Below are 23,024 nucleotides of genomic sequence, written 5' to 3'. Positions count from 1 at the left end.
ATCTCTATTCCTGCCCTGCAAACAGGTTCATCAGTACCGTTATCTAGATTTCATATATATGCATTAATATACCATATTTGTTTTTACTTTCTACACTCTGTATTATAAGTTCTAGATTCATCCACACCACTACAAATGACTCAATTTTGTTTCTTTTCATGGCTGAATAACATTCCATTATATATGCGTACCTGAACATAAATTTGAGCAAACTCCGGGAGGTAGTGGAGGACAGAGGAGCCTGGCATGCTGCAGTCCATGAGGTCGCAAAGAGTCGGACATGAATGAGAAAATGAACAACGATAACAACGAAACAAATACATGTCCCACATCTTTATTCATTCGTCTGTTGATGGACATTTAGGTTGCTTGCATGTTCCTGCTGTAGTAAATAGGGTGGATGAATTGGAAGCGTAACACTGACATAAACACTAACGTGTATACAGTAGCTAGCTCATGGGAAGCTGTGCTGTAGCACGGGGAGCTCAGCTTAGTGCTCTGCGATGACCCAGAAGGGTGGGAGGGAGGCTCAGGAGGGAGGAGATACGCGTGTACCTATAGCTGATTCCTGTTGTAGTACAGCAGAAGTGAATACAACATTGTAAAGCAATTATAGTCCAATTTTTTAAATAGATAAATAAAAAAATTTTTAAAGGAAACGCACTGTACAACTTTACAAGGAAAGCTAGGACTCAGTCCCCAGAGCCTCTTTTTGTCAGAGCAGTTCCAACAGGAAAAAGCAGGAAACCAACACCTCTGTTATCACCTAACTTTAGCTGAGTAAGCAGAATACTCAGGGCATCATTTCCAAGAAATAACTTTGACTTTACTCTGGTTCCAAAGTTTTTATATCAAGTAAATACACGATATCTGGAGAAAGAACATTCTTTGATCCAAAATGTACGCGCTGCATGACACATCCTTAGCTTTGGGACAAACAAGACCATCATTTTTGAGAAGACACGATTAATATCTTCCTCTCTTGTGGGCACAGTGTACCACATAAAATAATATTTTCCAGAATGTTTAAATGAAAAGATTAGATTTAAAATGTCATGAAGACATTTAAATGAAAGGATTCAATTTACACGTTTAAATAAAAGGATGAGATTTAAAATGTCGTGAAGACAATGTGCAGGATGGGGAAACAGAGACAAAGGCCAGAGTAAAGCCAAAAAGAAATGGAAGAAAATTTAAAGAAGAAAAGGAAGGAGAAGTGAAAGAAGAAAGTGTGTGGGCGGCTGGCAAGGCAGCGGGCATCTGGCCCACATCCACTGATTCACAAACTCCAGGGGTGGCACCCTAGCAATCTATGCCCATCAGTCACTCTGAGGCTGAGGCTGAGAAACACAGAATTGGAGCACCCTGTGACCCTTATCTCAGCTTCTGGAAAGATGGTACTGCATTTTCTCTGTTTTAAAGACACCCAAGTGTCACAGGAAAACAGGCTGTTAATAAGAATAGTCATCTTTGCTGTTGTTCAGGTGCTAAGTCACGCCCAACTCTTTGCGACCCCGTGAACTGCAGCGCACCAGACTCCTTTGCCCTTCACTATCTCCAGAATTTACTCAAATTCATGTTCACTGAGTCAGTGGTGCTATCTAACCATCTCATCCCCTGCCACCCCCTTCTCCTCCTCCTTTCAATCTTTCCCAACATCAGGGTCTTTACCAATGACTCACATCAGGTGGCCAAAGTATTAGAGCTTCAGCTTCAGTCCTTCCAATGAATATTCATGGCTGATTTCCTTTTGAGTTGAGTGGTTTGATCTCCTTGCAGTCCAAGGGACTCTCAAGAGTCTTCTCCAGCACCACAATTCAAAAGCATCAATTCTTCAGTACTCAGCCTTCATTATGGTCCAATTCTCACATTGCACATGTCTACTGGAAAAACCATAGCTTTGACTATACAGACCTTTGTCAGCAAAGTGATGTCTCTGCTTTATAATGAATAATTAATAATGGGCAGACATGTTATAGCCACTGGGATCACCAAGAGAGGAAGGAGCCTCTGGGCCACCCTGACCAGTGAGCCCAATTCCATGAGCACTTGAGGCCACTGCAACCTCGGGGTTACCACCTACATCTAATTATCCCCTGGCTTCTAATCAGCAGCAACAGGATCTCTGGCCTTCTTCCTGGGCAGGAAACTGGGTTACTCACTGGCAGCTGAGGTGCTTCCCAAACCCCTGACCCAAGAATGGGCAGGAGCTGTTATTTCCTGTCTCTGGGTACAATTAGTCTAACTCAGTCCTCATCTTTATTCTATTATCACTTAATCATCTGCAGGGAAATGGCTGAAGCCATTGTGGAATCAGACGGATAGATGCTCTGGTGTGTTTCAGGTTCAAAGAAGTTATCTTCAGTTCTTGATAGAGTGCCAGACAGCCCACTGGGTGTGGTCCCAATTTTCCCAGCCTCAGTCAGTTTCAACTAATTCAGCATATTTCTATATGACTGTTTTAAACCTCTGCTTTTAGAAATAGGTACTCTCATATATTCTTAAGAAAGTCAAATGGATGGACCTAGAGATTGTCATACTGAGTGAAGTAAGTCAGAGAAGGAGAAATATGGTATGACAGCCCTTCGATGTCGAATCTAAAAAGAAATGATACAAATGTACTTACTTACAAAACAGAAAGAGACTCACAGACTTAGAGAAGGAATTTACAGTTGCCTATATGCACTTTCACTTTTCACTTTCATGCATTGGAGAAGGAAATGGCAACCCACTCCAGTGTTCTTGCCTGGAGAATCCCAGGGACGGGAAGCCTGGTGGGCTGCCGTCTATGGGTAGCACAGAGTCGGACACAACTGAAGCGACTTAGCAGCAGCAGTATGCATTGTTATATTTAAAATGGGAAACCAACAAGGACCTACTGTATAGTGCATAGAACTCTGCTCAGGGTTACATGGCAACCTGGATGGGATGGGAATTTGGGGAAGAACTTGTCTAGTCCCTAAGTCGTGTCCAGCTCTTTTGTGACTCCATGGATTGCAGTTCGCTAGGCTCCGCTGTCAATGGGACTCTCCAGGCAAGAATACTTGGATGAGTGGCTATTTCCTTCTCCAAGGAATCTTCCTGAACCAGGGGTCAAACCCAGGTCTCCTGCATTGGCAGACGGATTCTTTACCACTGAGCCACCAGGGAAGCCCTGGGTAAGAATGGATACATGTATATGTATGGCTGAGTCCCTTTGCTGTCCACCTGAAACTGTCACAACATTGTAAATCAGCTATATTCCAATTAAAAAAAAAGAAAGCTTTGAGATATAATTCAGTTCAATTCAGTCCCTTAGTCATGTCCAACTCTTTGCGACCCCGTGGACTGCAGCATGCAGGCCTCCCTGTCTATCACCAACTCCCGGAGTTTACCCAAATTCATCTCCAGTGAGTCAGATATGCCATCCAACCATCTCATCCTCTGTCATCCCCTTCTTGTCCCACCTTCAATCATTCCCAGCATCAGGGTCTTTTCAAATGAGCAGTTCTTCCCATCAGGTGGCCAAAATATCAGAGTTTCAGCTTCAGCATCAGTCCTTCCAATGAATATTCAGGATTGACTTTCTTTAGGATGGACTGATTGGATCTCCTTGCTGTCCAAGGGACTCTCAAGAGTCTTCTCCAACACCACAGTTCAAAGCATCAATTCTTCAGTGCTCAGTTTTCTTTAAGGTCTAACTCTCACATCTTACATGACTACTGGAAAAACCATAGCTTTGACTAGATGGATCTTTGTTGACAAACTACTGTCTCTGCTTTTTAATATGCTGTCTAGGTTGGTCCTAACTGTTCTTTCAAGGAGCAAGTGTCTTTTAATTTCATGGCTGAAATCACCATCTGCAGTGATTTTGGAGCCCAGAAAAATATAGTCAGCCACTGTTTCCACTGTTTCCCCATCTATTTGGTCTATGGGACCAGATCCCATGATCTTAGTTTTCTTAATGTTGAGTTTTAAGCCAACTTTTTCACTCTCCTCTTTCACTTTCATCAAGAGGCTCTTTAGTTCTTCACTTTCTGCCATAAGGGTGGTGTCATCTGCATATCTGAGGTTATTGATAATTCTCCCAGCAGTCTTGATTCCAGCTTTTGCTTCTTCCAGCCCAGTGTTTCTCATGATGTACTCTGCATATAAGTTAGATAAGCAGGGTAACAATATACAGCCTTGACATACTCCTTTCCCTATTTGGAACCAGTCTGTTGTTCCATGTCCAGTTCTAACTGTTGCTTCCTGACTTGCATATAGGTTTCTCAACAGGCAGGTCAGGTGGTCTGGTATTCCCATCTCTTGAAGAATTTTCCACAGTTTATTGTGATCCACACAGTCAAGGGCTTTAGCACAGTCAATAAAGCAGAAATAGATGCTTTTCTGGAACTCTCTTGCTTTTTCAATGACCCAACAGATGTTGGCAATTTGATCTCTGGTTCTTCTGCCTTTTCTAAAACCAGCTTGAACATATGGAAGTTCACAGTTCACGTATTGTTGAAGCCTGGCTTGGAGAATTTTGAGCATTACTTTCCTAGCATGTGAGATGAATGCAATTGTGCTGTAGTTTGAGCATTCTTTGGCATTGCCTTTCTTTGGGATTGGAATGAAAACTGACCTTTTCCAGTCCTGTGGCCACTGCTGAGTTTTCCAAATTTGCTGGTGCAGCACTCTCCCAGCATCATCTTTCAGGATTTGAAATAGCTAAACTGGAGTTCCATCATCTCCCCTAGCTTTGTTCATAGTGGTGCTTCCTAAGGCCCACTTGACTTCACATTCCAGGATGTCTGGCTCTAGGTGAGTGATCACACCATCCTGATTATCTGGGTCATGAAGATCTTTTTTGTACAGTTCGTCTGTGTATTCTTGCCACCTCTTCTTAATACCTTCTGCTTCTGTTAGGTCCCTACCATTTCTGTCCTTTATTGTGCCCATCTTTGCATAAAATATTCCCTTGGTATCTCTAATTTTCTTGAAGAGATCTCTAGTCTTTCCCATTCTATTGGTTTCCTGTTTTTCTTTGCATTGATCACTGAGGAAGGCTTTCTTATATCTCCTTGCTATTCTCTGGAACTCTGCATTCAGATGGTTATATCTTTCCTTTTCTCCTCTGCTTTTCACTTCTCTTCTTTTCTCAGCTATTTGTAAGGCCTCCTCAGTCAGCCATTTTGCTTTTTTGCATTTCTTTTCCATGGGAATGGTCTTGATCCCTGTCTCCTGTACAATGTCATGAACCTCATTCCATAGTTCATCAGGCACTCTATCTATCAGATCTAGTCCCTTAAATCTATTTCTCATTTCCACTGTATAGTCATAAGGGATTTGATTTAGGTCATACCTGAATGGTCTAGTGGTTTTCCCTACTTTCTTCAATTTCAATCTGAATTTGGCAATAAGGAGTTCATGATCTGAGCCACAGTCAACTCCCGGTCTTGTTTATGCTGACTGTATAGAGCTTCTCCATCTTTGGCTGCAAAGAATATAATCAACCTGATTTCAGTGTTGACCGTCTGGTGATGTCCATGTGTAGAGTTTTCTCTTGTATTGTTGGGAGAGGGTGTTTGCTATGACTGTTGCCTTCTCTTAGCAGAACTCTATTAGCCTTTGCCCTGCTTCATTCTATACTCCAAGGCCAAATTTGCCTGTTACTCCAGGTGTTTCTTGACTTCCTACTTTTGTACTTCAGTCGCCGGCTGCAACAAACCTCGCAGAAGCGTGGCCGAGAGGAGCTACCCCATGTCCGAGGTCAGGGGAGGCAGCCGAGAGGAGCAAACCCATGTCCAAGGAGCGGTGGCTGCACGGGCACAGGAGGACCAAGAGGAGCTACTCCATGTTCAAGGTCAGGAGGGGCGGCAGTAAGGAGATACCCCTCATCCAAGGTAAGGAGCAGCAGCTGCACTTTGCTGGAGCAGCTGTGAAGAGATACCCCACACCCAAGGTAAGAGAAACCCAAGTAAGATGGTAGGTGTTGCGAGAGGGCATCAGAGGGCAGACACACTGAAACCATAATCATAGAAAACTAGTCAATCTAATCACACTAGGACCACAGCCTTGTCTTACTCAATGAAACTAAGCCATGCCCTGTGGGGCCACCCAAGATGGGCGGGTCATGGTGGAGAGGTCTGACAGAATGTGGTCCACTGGAGAGGGGAATGGCAAACCACTTCAGTATTCTTGCCTTGAGAACCCCATGAACAGTATGAAAAGGAAAAATGATAGGATACTGACCCCAGATCAGTAGGTGCCCAATATGCTACTGGAGATCAGTGCAGAAATAACTCCAGAAAGAATGAAGGGATGGAGCCAAAGCAAAAACAATACCCAGTTGTGGATGTGACTGGTGATAGAAGCAAGGTCTGATGCTGTAAAGAGCAATATTGCATAGGAACCTGGAATGTTAGGTCCATGAATCAGGGCAAATTGGAAGTGGTCAAACAGGAGATGGCAAGAGTAAATGTTGACATTCTAGGAATCAGCAAACTGAAATGGACTGGAATAGGTGAATTTAACTCAGATGACCATTATATCTACTACTGTGGGCAGGAATCCCTCAGAAGAAATGGAACAGCCATCATGGTCAACAAAAGAGTCCGAAATGCAGTACTTGGATGCAATCTCAAAAATGACAGAATGATCTCTGTTCGTTTCCAAGGCAAACCATTCAATATCACGGTAATCCAAGCCTATGCCCCAACTAGTAATGCTGAAGAAGCTGAAGTTGAACGGTTCTATGAAGACCTACAAGACCTTTTAGAACTAACACCCCCAAAAGATGTCCTTTTCATTATAGGGGACTGGAATGCAAAAGTAGGAAGTCAAGAAACACCTGGAGTAATAGGCAAATTTGGCCTTGGAATACAGAATGAAGCAGGGCAAAGGCTAATAGAGTTTTGCCAAGAGAACACACTGGTCATAGCAAACACCCTCTTCCAACAATACAAGAGAAAACTCTACACATGGACATCACCAGATGGTCAACACTGAAATCAGGTTGATTATATTCTTTGCAGCCAAAGATGGAGAAGCTCTATACAGTCAGCATAAACAAGACCGGGAGTTGACTGTGGCTCAGATCATGAACTCCTTATTGCCAAATTCAGATTGAAATTGAAGAAAGTAGAGAAAACCACTAGACCATTCAGGTATGACCTAAATCAAATCCCTTATGACTATACAGTGGAAATGAGAAATAGATTTAAGGGCCTAGATCTGATAGATAGAGTGCCTGATGAACTATGGAATGAGGTTCATGACATTGTACAGGAGACAGGGATCAAGACCATTCCCATGGAAAAGAAATGCAAAAAAGCAAAATGGCTGACTGAGGAGGCCTTACAAACAGCTGTGAAAAGAAGAGAAGCGAAAAGCAAAGGAGAAAAGGAAAGATATAAACATATGAATGCAGAGTTCCAAAGAATAGCAAGCAGAGATAAGAAAGCCTTCCTCAGGGATCAATGCAAAGAAATAGAAGAAAACAACAGAATGGGAAACACTAGAGATCTCTTCAAGAAAATTAGAGATACCAAGGGAACATTTCATGCAAAGATGGGCACAATAAAGGACAGAAATGGTAGGGACCTAACAGAAGCAGAAGACATTAAGAAGAGGTGGCAAGAATACACAGACGAACTGTACAAAAAAGATCTTCATGACCCAGATAATCAGGATGGTGTGATCACTCATCTAGAGCCAGACATCCTGGAATGTGAAGTCAAGTGGGCCTTAGAAAGCATCACTACGAACAAAGCTAGTGGAGGTGATGGAATTCCAGTTGAGCTATTTCAAATCCTGAAAGATGATGCTGGGAGAGTGCTGCACCCAATATGCTAGCAAATTTGGAAAACTCAGCAGTGGCCACAGGACTGGAAAAGGTCAGTTTTCATTCCAATCCCAAAGAAAGGCAATGCCAAAGAATGCTCAAACTACTGCACAATTGCACTCATCTCACACTCTAGTAAAGTAATGCTCAAAATTCTCCAAGTCAGGCTTCAGCAATACATGAACTGTGAACTTCCAGATGTTCAAGCTGGTTTTAGAAAAGGCAGAAGAACCAGAGATCAAATTGCCAACATCTGTTGGGTCATTGAAAAAGCAAGAGAGTTCCAGAAAAGCATCTATTTCTGCTTTATTGACTGTGCTAAAGCCTTTGACTGTGTGGATCACAATAATCTGTGGAAAATTCTTCAAGAGATGGGAATACCAGACCACCTGACCTGCCTGTTGAGAAACCTATATGCAAGTCAGGAAGCAACAGTTAGAACTGGACATGGAACAACAGACTGGTTCCAAATAGGGAAAGGAGTATGTCAAGGCTGTATATTGTCACCCTGCTTATTTAACTTATATGCAGAGTACATCATGAGAAATGCTGGGCTGGAAGAAGCAAAAGCTGGAATCAAGATTGCCCGGAGAAATATCAATAACCTCAGATATGCAGATTACACCACCCTTATGGCAGAAAGTGAAGAGGAACTAAAAAGCCTCTTGATGAAAGTGGAAGAGGAGAGTGAAAAAATGGCTTAAAGCTCAACATTCAGAAAACTAAGACCACAGCATCTGGTCCCATCACTTCATGGGAAATAGATGGGGAAACAGTGGAAACACTGTCAGACTTTATTTTTTTGGACCCCAAAATCACTGCAGATGGTGATTGTAGCCATGAAATTAAAAGATGCTTACTCCTTGGAAGGAAAGTTATGACCAACCTAGATAGCATATTCAAAAGCAGACATTACTTTGCCAACAAAGGTCCATCTAGTCAAGGTTATGGTTTTTCCAGTAGTCATATATGGATGTGAGAGTTGGACTGTGAAGAAAGCTGAGCGCCGAAGAATTGATGCTTTTGAACTGTGGTGTTGGAGAAGACTCTTGAGAGTCCCTTGGACTGCAAGGAGATCCAACCAGTCCATCCTAAAGGAGATCAGTCCTGGGTGTTCTTTGGAAGGAATGATGCTAAAGCTGAAACTCCAGTACTTTGGCCACCTCATGCAAAGAGTTGACTCATTGGAAAAGACTCTGATGCTGGGAGGGATTGGGGGCAGGAGGAGAAGGGGACGACAGAGGATGAGATGGCTGGATCGCATCACCAACTTGATGGACGTGAGTTTGAGTGAAGTCCGGGAGTTGGTGATGGACAGGGATGCCTGGCATGCTGTGATTCATGGGGTCACAAAGAGTCGGACACGCCTGAGCGACGGAACAGAACTGTGTTCCCTCCCTGCTATTTTCCTGGGGCCAAACTATGGTGGAGGTAATGAAGATAATGGTGACCTCCTTCAAAAGGTCCCATGCATGCTCTGCTACACTCAGTGCCCCCAACCCTGTAGCAGGCCACCACTGGCCCATGCCTCCACCGGAGACTCCTGGACAGTCCTGGGCAAGTCTGGGTCTGTCTCTTGTGGGGTCACTGCTCCTTTCTCCAGGGTCCTGGTGTGCTCAGGGTTCTGTTTGTGCCCGCTAAGAGTCTGTTTTCCAGTCCTGTGTAAGTTCTGGCAGTTCTATGGCGGGGTTAATGGTGACCTCCTCCAACAGGGCATATGCCATACCCAAGTCTGCTGCACCCAGAGTCCCCACCCCTGTGGCAGTCCACTGCTGACCCGTACCTCCACAGGAAACACTCAAACACAGTTCTATCTCAGTCTCTGTGGGGTCTCTAGGTCCTGGTGCATACAAGCTTTGTTTAAGCCTTCTGACCATCTCTGGTGGGTATGGGTTTTGATTCTAAACATGATTTCGCCCCTCCTACCATCTTTCTGGGGCTTCTCCTTTGCTTTTGGACATAGGGTATCTCCTCACAGTCACTCCAGTGCCGCTCAGCGGCCATGAGATATAACTCACACAACATCAAATTTTTCCTTTTAAAAATGTACAATTTGGTGAGTTTTAGTGTATGCATATAATTGGCTATCCATCATTGCTAATTTCAGATCATTTTCATCACCCCAAAAAGAAACATCATGCACGTTAATCATCACACTGCTTCCCTCCTTCCCCTAGCCCTGGCAAACACTAAACTACTTTCTGTTTCTATGGATTTGCTTATGCAGAAATTCCACATAAATTCCATGCAACATACAGCCTTTTGTAGCCAACTTCTACTTAGCGTAAGGATTTCAAAGTTCATCCATGCTATAGTATGTGTTGATGGCACTCTGTTCCTGTTAGTGGTCAAACAGTACTCCATTGTGTGGATATACTATACCTTGTCTGTCCATTCATCAGTCCACAGATATTGGGTTGTTTCCACTTCTTAGCTATCATGAATAATGTTGCTCGAACGCTGGTGTACAGGTTTTTGTGTTGTTCATTTTACTGGGTATATATCTGAGAGTGGAATTGCTGGGTCATATGATAATTGTAGGCCGAACATTTTGAAGAACTGTGAAACTATTTTACAAAGTGGCTGCACCGTTTTAGATTTCTGCTAACAATGAATGAGTTTTCCAGTTTCTCCACATCCTCATCAGCATTTATTATTACCTGTGTTTTTTATTTTAGTGATCCTAGAGGATGTGAGGTGATATCTTACCATATTTTGATTTATATTCCCTAATGACTAATAATGTTGTCATTTTTATGTGCTTATTATTGGCCATTTCTATATCTTTCTGGTATTTTCTGGTATTTCTTATAAGGGATACTGGCTTTTATTTTATTTTTCTTATCAAGCCTTTTTCTAGTTTTAGTATCAGGGTAATATTGGCTTCATAGGATGAATTGTCAAGTGTTCCTTTTATGAAAAGTTCATTAAATGATTGGTATATTAACTATTTTTCTTTCCAGGTGGCACTAGCAGTAAAGAATACACCTGTCAATGCAAGAGATGTGGGTTTGACCCCTGCGTTGGGAAGATCCCCTAGAGAAGGAAATGGCAACCCACTCTAGTACTCTTGCCTGGGAAATCCCATGGACAGAGGAGCCTGGCGGGCTACAGTCCATGGGGTCGCAAATAGTCAGACCCAGGTGAGCGACCAAGCAAAACATGTGGTCTATTCTGGAAAAAGTTTCATGTGCTGTTGAGAAGAATGCATATTTTGCTGTTGTTTGGTATAGTATTCTGTATGTGTCTATCAGGCCTAATTGCCAACGTAAAATTCACAGTGTCTACCATCCAGTCAAAAATGACCAGACATGCAAAGAAGCAGAGAATATAACTTATGATAAGAAAAAAAATCAATCAAAACCGACCACAAAATAACACAGATTACAGAATTAAAAACCAAGAACATTAAAAGTTAATATGACTGTAGTTCTGTGTATGTTCAAGATGATAGAGAGCAAACATCTTGAGCAGAGACATAAAATACATTTTTTAAAAGATTCAAGTCACACTTAATGAGATTTAAAACTACTGTTTGTTGAGATTTTTTCTAATGGATGTGATTAAGGGCAGATTCAACATTACAAAAGAAAAGACTAGCAAACTGTAAGACACAGCAATAGAAACTATTCAAAATGAAACAGGGACAAAAAGATGGATTAAAATGAGAGCATATGCTATTTTAATCCATCATTTTAATCCATCTTTTTGTCCCTGTTTTATTTTGGATAGTTTTTATTGCTGTGTCTTAAAGTTTACTAACCTTTTCTTTTGGGAAGGAAAGGGTAGGATGAATTGAGAGAGTAAAACTATTATACAGAGTGAAGTAAGTCAGAAAGAAAAACACCAATACAGTATACTAATGCATATATATGGAATTTAGAAAGATGGTAATGACGATCCTATATGCGAGACAACAAAAGAGACACAGATGTATAGAACAGTCTTTTGGACTCTGTGGGAGAGGGAGAGGATGGGATGATTTGAGAGAATGGCATTGACACACGTATATTATCATATGTGAAACAGATCGCCAGTCCAGGTTCTATGCATGAAACAGGGTGCTCAGGGCTGGTGCACTGGGATGACCCTGAGGGATGGGATGGGGAGGGAGGTGGGAAGGGGTTCAGGATGGGGAACACATGTATACCCATGGCTGATTCATGTCAGTATATGGCAAAACCACTACAATATTGTAAAGTAATTATCCTCCAATTAAAATAAATAAAATTTTTTTAAAATAAGAGAGTAGCACTGAAACACGTACATTACCATATGTAAAACAGATAGCTAACGGGAAGTTGTTGTATAACAGGGAGCTCAACCTGGGGCTCCGTGCCAACCTAGAGGGGTGGGATGGGGCGGGGGGAGGTGGGAAGTTCAAGAGGGAGGTGACATATGTCTACTTAGAGCTGGTTCTCATTGGTGTATGGCAGAAGCCAACACAATACTGTAAAGTGATTATCCTCCAATTAAAAATAAATTTTACAAAATGAACAGAGCATTGATGAATTGTGGAAAAACTTAAAGCACCAAATACACCTGTAATTGTAGTCCCCATAGTGGGAGGGCAGGGGGAAGAGGTGGTAGGGTGGTGATAGAAAACATATTTGAAGAAATAATGGCCCCAAAGTTCCCAAGTATAATAAAAACTGCAAATTCACTGATCAGAACTGCAACAAACCCCTAGCACAAGAAACATGAAAAAGATGAAACCAAGGCATATCATAATTAAGTTGCTTAAAATCTGTGATAAAGTGGAAAATTCAAAAGCCAGTAGAGAACAGAGAAACAAATATAAGGGTGTCAAATTTCAGAGACAATGCAAGGTAAAACACATTAGATCAATATCTTTAAAGCACTAAAGAAATAACTGTCAACCTAAAATTCTTTATCCAGGAAAGATATCTTTCAAAAATGAAGAAGAAATGGTTGTTTTCAGACATAAAGGAACTGAAAGAATTCATTACCAGCTGACCTACAGAACATGAAATGTTAAAAGAAGTGCCCCAGGCAAAAGGAAAGTTATGCTGCATAAAATCCTGAAACTAGGCAAAGGACTGTAAAGCAGAAGAAATGGCCACTCCATGAGTATTTACCCAAGATTGCTTTTTATTATTTAAATCTCTTTAAAAGATAATTGCTTGAAGCCAAAATAATACATTGTGAGGCTTATCACAAGGGAAAAAAACGTGTGACACTAATATTAATTGAACAAAGGTCGGCGGGTATAGAAATGAAAGTGTTATAAGGTTCTTACACTATCCGTGAAGTAATTTAACATAACTTGAAGTAATTTAACATCAGTGACATTTGATCCTTAAAGAGCAAGAGTTTGAACTGGTTGGGTCCACTGTACATGGATCTTTATTTTTGGGCTGCATCAGGTTTTAGCTGTGGCATGTGGGCTCCTTGCTGGAGCACATGGACTCTAGTTGTGGGGTATGGGCTTAGTTACTCCACGGTATGTGGGATCTTAGTTCCCCAACGAGGCACTGAATGCATCCCCTGCATTGCAAGGAAGATCCTTAACCACTGGACCACCAGGGAAGTCCCCTACATGGATCTTTTTTTTTTAATAAGCATAGTCATCCCTCAGTGTAGGTGGAGTCTGGCTCTAGGACCCAGTCATGGACCATGGATATTCATCCCATAGTCAGCTCTCCATATCCAGGGTTCAGTATCCATGGATTCAATCAACTGCAGACCATGTAGTATTTACTGAAAGACTTCCATGTGTTTAGTGGACTGGCACAGTGCAAACTCACGTTGTTCAAGAGTCGATTGTACATACAATACTATGCAATCAGCAGTTGATTGGGTTCACAGATGAGTGACCACGGATATGTAGGGCTGACCCTGGGTCTTGGCCAGCCTTGAATTTTGGCATCCATGGCAGGTCCTAGAACCAATCCCCCATGGACATGAGAGACAACTGTGGATCATACTGAATTTCAAACATACCGGATAAATCCCTTCATGGCACAGATCATGGCTGATGTGGTTGGGAACCGCTGTCCTACACGGTCCGTAGTGCCCATAGATCGATCTTCTGAAAGTCAATGGTGCCACCCTTTGCTGCTTGAAATGTAAATAAATGACTCCAGGTAGGCTTCTCCAGAAGATCTTTAAGTTAAAGTCTTGGGCTTCCATGGTGGCTTGGTGGTAAAAAATCTGCCTATCAATGCAGGAGACACAGGTTTGATCCCTGATTCAGGAAGATCACACATGCCTTGGGTGAACTAAGCCCATGCACCACAACTATTGAACCTGTGCTCAAGAGCCTGGGAGCTGAACCTACCGAGCCCTCCAGCTGCAACTACTGAAGCCCATGTGCCCTAGAGCCTGTGCATGGCACCCCATGCCAGTATTCCTGCCCGGAGAAACCCACACTGAGGAGCCTGAAGGGCTACAGTCCATGGTGTTGCAAAGAGTTGGACAGGACTGAAGTGACAGCATGCACACCTGCGTTCGTTCCTGTGTTATAGAAGTTTCTCATTTAATTTCCATCTCATCCTCTATAAAAGGAACTTTACAGTCTCTGAGTCTGTTGGCATCTTCCTATAGTTATGACAGCTGCGTGTACTGAGTCCTAACAGGGTTCAAGTCAAAAACTCTAGACCCTATTGACTAAATTCACTTGGGAAGACACAGGAAAACTGCAGGTAAAGGGGGGTTTATGCCCACATGTCTGGTTAACAGCCAAGCCCCTCCTTGGCATGGAAACAGGAAAAGAAACAGGAAATAGCAACAGGAAAAGAAAGGACTGCTTCATTAGAAAACGCCCACTTATTCTTATTCCTTTGGTTCCAAAGCAGTTTGGCATGCTGGATGGAAAAGAAGCTACAAACACAAACAAGTAAATGACAGTTCCTTGGCTGTCTCCACAGGCTGTAGCCAAACAGAAAAGAGCCCTAAGGCTTCCCACAACCTGAATAGAACCCAGCTGAACAGGGAAGCTGAGGATGAGACTGGAGTCAGACACTTAGAAGGAACACACTGGGGATACAATGGTGATACTGCTCCCCAGCCCAAGGCTCCCTTGCAGCCCCCACCACACTGGCTGTCAGCAGCTTCCAGGCAGGCTCAGGGGGACTGCAATGTTCAGGGTGTTTGTGGGGCTGGGGGCAAGGGATCAACTCACACTGAGCTACTGACCTCGCAGAAGCCAGAAGCACCAGACCATCAGGACAAGAGGAAAAAAAAGGATGAGATATGAAAGAGAGGGGAGGACAAGAACTAAGTTTATAAACAAGGACAACAAACCCTGGCTTCTCCTTCCTTAGCGACCTTCTCAGGGAACACAGTGTCAGTGTTCCCTGAAAACGTTGCTGAGAGGGAAAGGCAGGCAAATTAGACTGTTCAGCAGTGAGTTATCCTTGTTTAATGTGTGTTTTACATTCTCCTTTTCACAGGCAGCTATGACCCTAGAGTGCTGTGATTTCTGCAAACCAGTTACATGTGCTGTATGTATGTTTATGTTTTTTAATGGTGTCCTGAAGTCAAGGAGTTAGAAACTATCTATCTATACCTATACACACACACACACACACACACACACACAAATATCAGATGATGAGCTCCCTACAAGTAGAAATCTTGTCTCCTTTTCAGACTTGTTGCCGAGGAGGACGGGAGCCAGAGAGAGATGGATTGGGATTAGCAGATTAGTTAGGGATTAGCAGATGCAAACATATATAGGATGGATAAACAACAACGTCCTTCTGTATACAACAGGGAATTATATTCCATATCCTGTAATAAATGATAATATAAAAGAATATGAACAAGAATGTGTTTATATGTATAACTGTATCACTTTGCTGTAGAGCCAAAATTAACACAACATGGTAAATCAGCTATACATCAATAGAATAAGTTTTTTATTCTTTCTTGTGGGGTTCTCTTGTGAATAAAATCCCTTATGATTATACAGTGGAAGTGAGAAATAGATTTAAGGGCCTAGATCTGATAGATAGAGTGCCTGATGAACTATGGAATGAGGTTCGTGACATTGTACAGAGGACAGGAATCAAGACCCTCCCCATGGAAAAGAAATGCAAAAAAGCAAAATGGCTGTCTGGGGAGGCCTTACAAATAGCTGTGAAAAGAAGAGAAGCAAAAAGCAAAGGAGAAAAGGAAAGATATAAGCATCTGAATGCAGAGTTCCAAAGAATAGCAAGAAGAGATAAGAAAGCCTTCCTCAGGGATCAATGCAAAGAAATAGAGGAAAACAACAGAATGGGAAAGACTAGAGATCTCCTCAAGAAAATTAGAGATACCAAGGGAACATTTCATGCAAAGATGGGCTCGATAAAGGACAGAAATGGTATGGACCTAACAGAAGTAGAAGATATTAAGAAGAGGTGGCAAGAATACACAGAAGAACTGTACAAAAAAGATCTTCATGACCCAGATAACCACGATGGTGTGATCACTCATCTAGAGCCAGACATCCTGGAATGTGAAGTCAAGTGGGCCTTAGAAAGCATCTCTACGAACAAAGCTAGTGGAGGTGATGGAATTCCAGTTGAGCTATTTCAAATCCTGAAAGATGATGCTGTGAAAGTGCTGCACTCAATATGCCAGCAAATTTGGAAAACTCAGCAGTGGCCACAGGACTGGAAAAGGTCAGTTTTCATTCCAATCCCAAAGAAAGGTAATGCCAAAGAATCCTCAAACTACCACACAATTGCACTCATCTCACATGCTAGTAAAGTAATGCTCAAAATTCTCCAAGCCAGGCTTCAGCAATATGTGAACCGTGAACTTCCTCATGTTCAAGCTGGATTTAGAAAAGGCAGAGGAACCAGAGATCAAATTGCCAACATCCTCTGGATCATGGAAAAAGCAAGAGAGTTCCAGAAAAACATCTATTTCTGCTTTATTGACTATGTCAAAGCCTTTGACTGTGTGGATCACAATCAACTGTGGAAAATTCTTCAAGAGATGGGAATACCAGACCACCTGACCTGCCTCTTGAGAAATCTGTATGCAGGTCAGGAAGCAACAGTTAGAACTGGACATGGAACAACAGACTGGTTCCAAATAGGAAAAGGAGTACGTCAAGGCTGTATATTATCACCCTGCTTATTTAACTTATATGCAGAGTACATCATGAGAAACGCTGGACTGGAAGAAACACGAGCTGGAATCAAGATTACTGGGAGAAATATCAATAACCTCAGATGTGCAGATGACACCACCCTTATGGCAGAAAGTGAAGAGGAACTAAAAAGCCTCTTGATGAAAGTGAAAGAGGAGAGTGAAAAAGTTGGCTTAAAGCTCAACATTCAGAAAACAAAGATCATGGCATCTGGTCCCATCACTTCATGGCAAATAGATGGGGAAACAGTGGAAACACTGTCAGACTTTATTTTTGGGGGCTCCAAAATAACTGCAGATGGTGAGGGCAGCCATGAAATTAAAAGACGCTTACTCCTTGGAAGGAAAGTTATGACCAACCTAGATAGCATATTCAAAAGCAGAGACATTACTTTGCCAACAAAGGTCCATCTAGTCCGGGCTATGGTTTTTCCTGTGGTCATGTATGGATGTGAGAGTTGGACTGTGAAGAAGGCTGAGTGCCGAAGAATTGATACTTTTGAACTGTGGTGTTGGAGAAGACTCTTGAGAGTCCCTTGGACTGCAAGGAGATTCAACCAGTCCATTCTGAAGGAGATCAGCCCTGGGATTTCTTTGGAGGGAATGATGCTGAAGCTGAAACTCCAGTACTTTGGCCACCTCATGGGAAGAGTTGACTCATTGGAAAAGACTCTGATGCTGGGAGGGATTGGGGGCAAGAGGAGAAGGGGACGACAGAGGATGAGATGGCTGGATGGCATCACTGACTCGATGGACGTGAGTCTGAGTGAATTCCGAGAGTTGGTGATGGACAGGGAGGCCTGGCGTGCTGCAATTCATGTGGTCACAAACAGTCAGACACGACTGAGCGACTGAACTGAACTGAACTGAACGGAACCGTCTTGTGACCCACTAGAATCCAATAGCATCTCATCTGCAAATTAGAATACATTTTTAAAATTTTTACTGAAGTATATTTGATTTACAATGTCATGTTTCAATAAAAGAAATTATAAAAATAAGAGAAATCTAGTCTCCCTGGAATGAAGAATTTATGCTTTCTTTTCAAGCTTATGGGGCTCACCTCTGCATTTTTGCAGCATTAAAATTTTCATCCCCCTTTATCAGTATGTTTTCAACATTTGTTATAATTCTGCGCACCACTGTATCCACCCCCATGAGCTCACAGGCTCCTGAGGGTAGGACTCCTGTACCAGGAACCGCTCAGCGCCAACCCGCCTAGGGCAGAGCCATTGTCAAGACTTGCCCACCATACTTGTTTGTTGAACGAATACATATTTACTTGTGTAACTGATCAACAGGGAAGATTTAGTAAAGAAGCTTCTGCTTAGATTGGATGGGATCAAGATTTGAAGCTGTCAGCTGACAGGGTCATTACAGGTCACCCAGTCAAATTCCCACCATCACCAGCGTGTTTTACTTGCAAGTCCTGGGGAGGTTGCGACATCATGCAAGGTCACATGACTGGATAAGGAGAGTGCAAGGTAATCCAGGTTGATCACTGACTTTGCCAAGGTCCAAATAAAAAAGAAGTAAAAAATGTATGAAGCATTTGAGTCAGTTCTAATGAAGTAGATGAAACTAGAGCCTATTATGCAGAGTGAAGTAAGTCAAAAAGAAAAAAACAGGTATCGTAATGCATATATATGGAGTCTAGAAAGATGGTGCTGATGAATCTATTCACAGGGCAGCAATCGAGACAGACATAGAAGACAGACCGTGGACCTGGGGGGAGGGGGAAGGAAAGAGTGGCGTGCATGGGGAGGGAAGAGCAGGAACATACACCACCATACACAAAACAGAGCCAACGGGAATTGGCCGTGTGATGCACAGAACCCAAACCAGGGCTCTACAACAACCCAAAGGGGTAGGATGGGGAGGGAGGTCAGAGGGAGGTTCAAAAGGGAGGGGACGCATGTATACCTATGACTGATTCATGTTGGTGCGTGGCAGAAACCAACGCAATATTGTAAATCAAGTATCCTTCAATTAAAAATAAATAACTTTAAATTTTAAAATGTATGAAGGATATGCATATTGTGAACAGATATTCACACATATAGATATGCATATGGCTGCCCGCTCCAGTATTCTTGCCTGGGAAATCCCATGGAGAGAGGAGCCTGGCGGACTACTGTCCATGGGGCCACAAGGAGTCAGACACGACTGAGTGAGTAAATAACAACATATATATAATGGCAAATTGCACTGTTTTCTGATAATAGAAAGGCTTCCGCAGCAGCTCAGTACTGGGTAAATAATCCACCTATGATGCAGAAGACATGGGTTCAATCCTTGGGTTGAGAGGATCCTCTAGGAAAGAGAATGGCAACCCATTCTAGCATTCTTGCCTGGAAAATTCCATGGACTGAGGAGACTGGCAGGCTAGAGTTGATGGGGTCTCAAAGAGTCAGACATGAATGACATGACTAAGCACTCACACATGCACACACTGATTACAGAAATGATATGTGGAAATGCACTGAAAAAATTCACGAGATGCAGAAATGTTTAGAAAGAAGAAAACGAAAACCATCAAAAATTCCACCATCTGGAGCTGGCCATGTTTCACATGACAAATCTCTTCCTATGTTGCTTTACTTGTCTGAGTGCCATGGTGAAAACTAGTCCCACCTTTTTACTTGGCAGAATGTCCAGGAAAAAATGGGCCCTTCTTGTCAGACACTGCCTGGATTAAACAAGGCTGCAGATTCTCTGTCACTCTCCCCTTTGAGAGGGTGGTCTGTTTCCCTTCCTTTTGACCCTGGCATGAGCACATTACCCCTCAGGGGCAGAGAAAGCAGTGTCGTGCCAGCTCTGGACCAGCACCTCACAAACGTCCAGCAGCTTCCACTCCTACAATCTGGAGAGTTCTGAATTCGTGTGCAAGAAACAGGCCACCCTGATGGAGAGGACACAAGCAAAGACCATGTGAAAGGCATCCCTGGCGCTCAGTGGTGAAGAATCCGCCTGCCAATACAGGAGACACAGGTTCGATTCCCGGATGGAGAAAATCCCACATACTTCGGGGCCACTAAGCCCACGGGCTCCAACTACTGAGTCCACGCGCCCCAAGTCCTGAGGCCCATGAGCCCCGGAGCCTGTGCTCTGCAACAAGTGAAGTCGCCGCAATGGGAAGCCTGCACGCTGCAGCTAGAGAGCAGCCCCTGCTCGCTGCAACGAGAGAAGAGCCCAGGCAGCAGCAAAGACCCAGCACGGCCAAAACTAAAAATAAACGACTTTCTTTAAAAGACCGTGTGGAGACTCTGAGATGATGGCACAAGGGATGGGCTTCGCCATCTCAGCCTGCCAAGTGAGTCCACCCTCCAACTGCCCTCACCAAGATGGCAGCCATGGGCAAAGACCGTATGGACCCCTGCCAGCCCAGCTGACACCACACGGAGCAGGAGAACTTCCCACCTGATCCCAGCCAACTCTCAGAATCACAAGAGAAGATAACATGGTAGTTGTGTCTCTGGATTTCAGGGTAGATGTGTGGAGAGGGGTGGGCGTGATGACAAAGCAATAGATAACTGAGACAGCTAGCAATAACCTTCCAACTCCTTTGAGAAGCATCAAAACTAAATCTAAGAACTAAATCTGAAATTAAATTGCAAAGCTGCAGACCATGTGCTGTTCATCACTGATAAAGTGAAAAGAACATGGATCTAAAGAGGGTACAGCCAGGTTTAAAGGGGCTTCCCTGCTGGTTCAGACAGTAAAGAATTTGCCTGCAATGCAGGAGACCTGGGTTTGATTCCTGGGTAGGGAAGAGCCCCTGGAGAATGGAATAGCTACCCACTCCGGTATTCTAGCCTGAAGAATCCCAAGGAGAGAGGAGCCTGGTGGGCCACAGTCCATAGGGTCACAAAGAGTCAGACATGACTGCGCAATGAACACAACTGCAACCAGGTTTAGAACAGATTGAGCTACTTAGGAGCTGTTTAACCTCGAGAATAAGTCACTCGACCTGCTTGCTCCTCCAACCTCTATCGTAAAATAGGGTCATTGCTGATGTCAATTTCCGGGGCTTCTGAGAAAGGGCAGATGAAACCATGTAAGGAAAGATGCTTTTTACCCATAAGTAGGGTTGTTTTTGCCTCTTTTCTTTGAGCTTAGAGATTTGCTGATCATGAACAGTGACTTTTAAAAGAGAGCACTGCTCAGTTCTAATGAGGTGGATGAACCTAGAGCTTATTATACAGAGTGAAGTAAGTCAGAAAAACATTGCATATTAACGCATATATACGGAATCTATAAGAATGGCACTGATGAACCTGTTTGCAGGGCAGCAATGGAGACGCAGACTAGAGAACAGACTTGTAGACATGGAGAGGGAAGGAGGCAGGGGACAAAAGGAGAGAGTGGCGTAGAAACATCTACGTTACCATATGTGAAATAAACAGCCTGTGGGAATTTGCTGTACTACTCAGGGAGCTCAGACTTGGTGCTCTGTGATGATCTAGAGGGGTGGGATGAGGCAGGAGGGAATTTCAAGAGGGAGGGGATATATGTATACCTATGGCTGATTCATGTTGATATATGGCAGAAGCCAAGACAATATTATAAGGCAATTATCTTCCAATTAAAAAGAAATTTTTTTAAAAAAAAGAGAACCCTGTTGTCTCCTCTCTTGGAAAGACAAGAGGAGGCCAGACCTTGGTTATTGCAAAGTGACATTTTATCCACATGACATCCAAGAAAGGACTCCAAGGCCTTCATATGTTCAGTATTTTAAGCCATTTCTCAAAATTCTGTAGAAGAGGCCAGAGAGCTCGGTGGGGACTCTTTCCTGTAAGCGCTGACCCTACTCACGAAGGCTGCATCTTAGGGTTCCCTGAGTCCCCACCTAATAATACCAGCATCTTTGGGACCTAGGATTTCAACAAAAGAATTAGTGGAGGCAGGGTTTGGGAACCACAGCAATGAATAAACGTAGTCTCTGCACTCTGGACCCAGACCTGCCGCACCAGGAATGGGACCTCAGAAATCTGCCTTTTATTAAGTTCTCCAAGTGCTTGATATTCATGCATTCTTAAGACCCATCAGACCTTGCCTGGATCAAACAGGAACATTTAGAAAAAAGCAACGAGAGGGAAAAGGTATCATGATACCCCAGGACCCAAGGAGAGAAGAAGTATTATACTCACCACCCCAGGAGGTGTTTCCAACAGAGCAATCCACCTGTTTGGCTCAAGCTCAGGACTGGCCGGAAGGCAGCTCTGTGGTCCCCGTGCTGTGAAAACAGCCTTCCAGCAGTTCTTTGGCAGTGTTTCTCGGCTCACTGGGGGCTGGATGACAAATCCTGGTCTTGTCCTGACATGTAAAGCCCTGGAGTGAGGGAGGGAGGGAGGGAGGAAGGGAGTGTGTGTGTAGATGTGGCCCTGGGGTTACTTCTGTGCGAACACACAGCCGGCAGAGGAGAGAAACAGCACAGCTCTCTGTCCGCGGACTAGAGCAGGGAGGCAAGGGTGGCTGGTGGGTCAGACAGACCAGGATTCAAACCCAACTTTTAATCTCACTCTTTACAACAAATACTGGGTTGGCCAAAAAGTTATTTTGAGTTTTCCATAGGCTTTTAGCAGAAAACCTTGAACTTTCTGGCAAACTCAATACATCTTTGATAGTTCAGAGATAAAAATGAAAAAACAAAAGAGGATTATTGTCATAATCCTCAACAGAAGGACTTCTCAGCATTGGGGACTTTCCTGGTGGCACAGTGGATAATAATCTGCCTGCCAAGGCAGGGGACGTGGGTTCAGTCCCTGATCCGGGAAGACTCCATGCGCTGTGGAACAACTCAGCCCTTGCACCACAACCTCCGAGCCTACGTCCTGCAACTACTGAGCCCAAGTGCCTAGAGCCTGTGCTTGGCAACAGGAGAAGCCACCACAGTGAGCATCCCATGCACTCAACAAAGAGCAGCCCTCACTCACTGCAACTAGAGAAAACCCACACACAGCAATGAAGACCCAGCAGAGTCAGAAATAAATAATAATTTTAAAAAAATCTCAGAGGCTGTGAAGGAAAAGAACTTAAAATGTCCGCTACAGGAAAGTGAAAATCTGCGGACATGAGGGGAAAAAGTAAAGGTTAACAACCAGATGAGAACTTC

At 43.4% G+C, this 23,024-nt stretch overlaps 1 protein-coding gene across 1 annotated transcript in view; it reads right to left on the bottom strand.

Annotated features, from left to right (window-relative positions):
* The window catches only part of IL1R1 (interleukin 1 receptor type 1), a 131,301-nt gene extending 109,218 nt beyond the window's left edge, over positions 1-22,083 (bottom strand). The window contains exon 1 of the mRNA XM_044925713.2: positions 22,060-22,083. The gene's annotated coding sequence lies outside the window, so the exon portion shown is untranslated. The remainder of the gene's footprint in view (positions 1-22,059) is intronic.
* Positions 22,084-23,024: the final 941 nt, after the last annotated feature.

This window comes from Bubalus bubalis, chromosome 12 (genome assembly GCF_019923935.1).
Source record: "Bubalus bubalis isolate 160015118507 breed Murrah chromosome 12, NDDB_SH_1, whole genome shotgun sequence".
In the NCBI taxonomy this organism is placed as follows: domain Eukaryota; kingdom Metazoa; phylum Chordata; class Mammalia; order Artiodactyla; family Bovidae; genus Bubalus; species Bubalus bubalis.
Note: the sequence above shows the minus strand (reverse complement) of the source record. Positions and strands in the feature narration are given on the sequence as shown.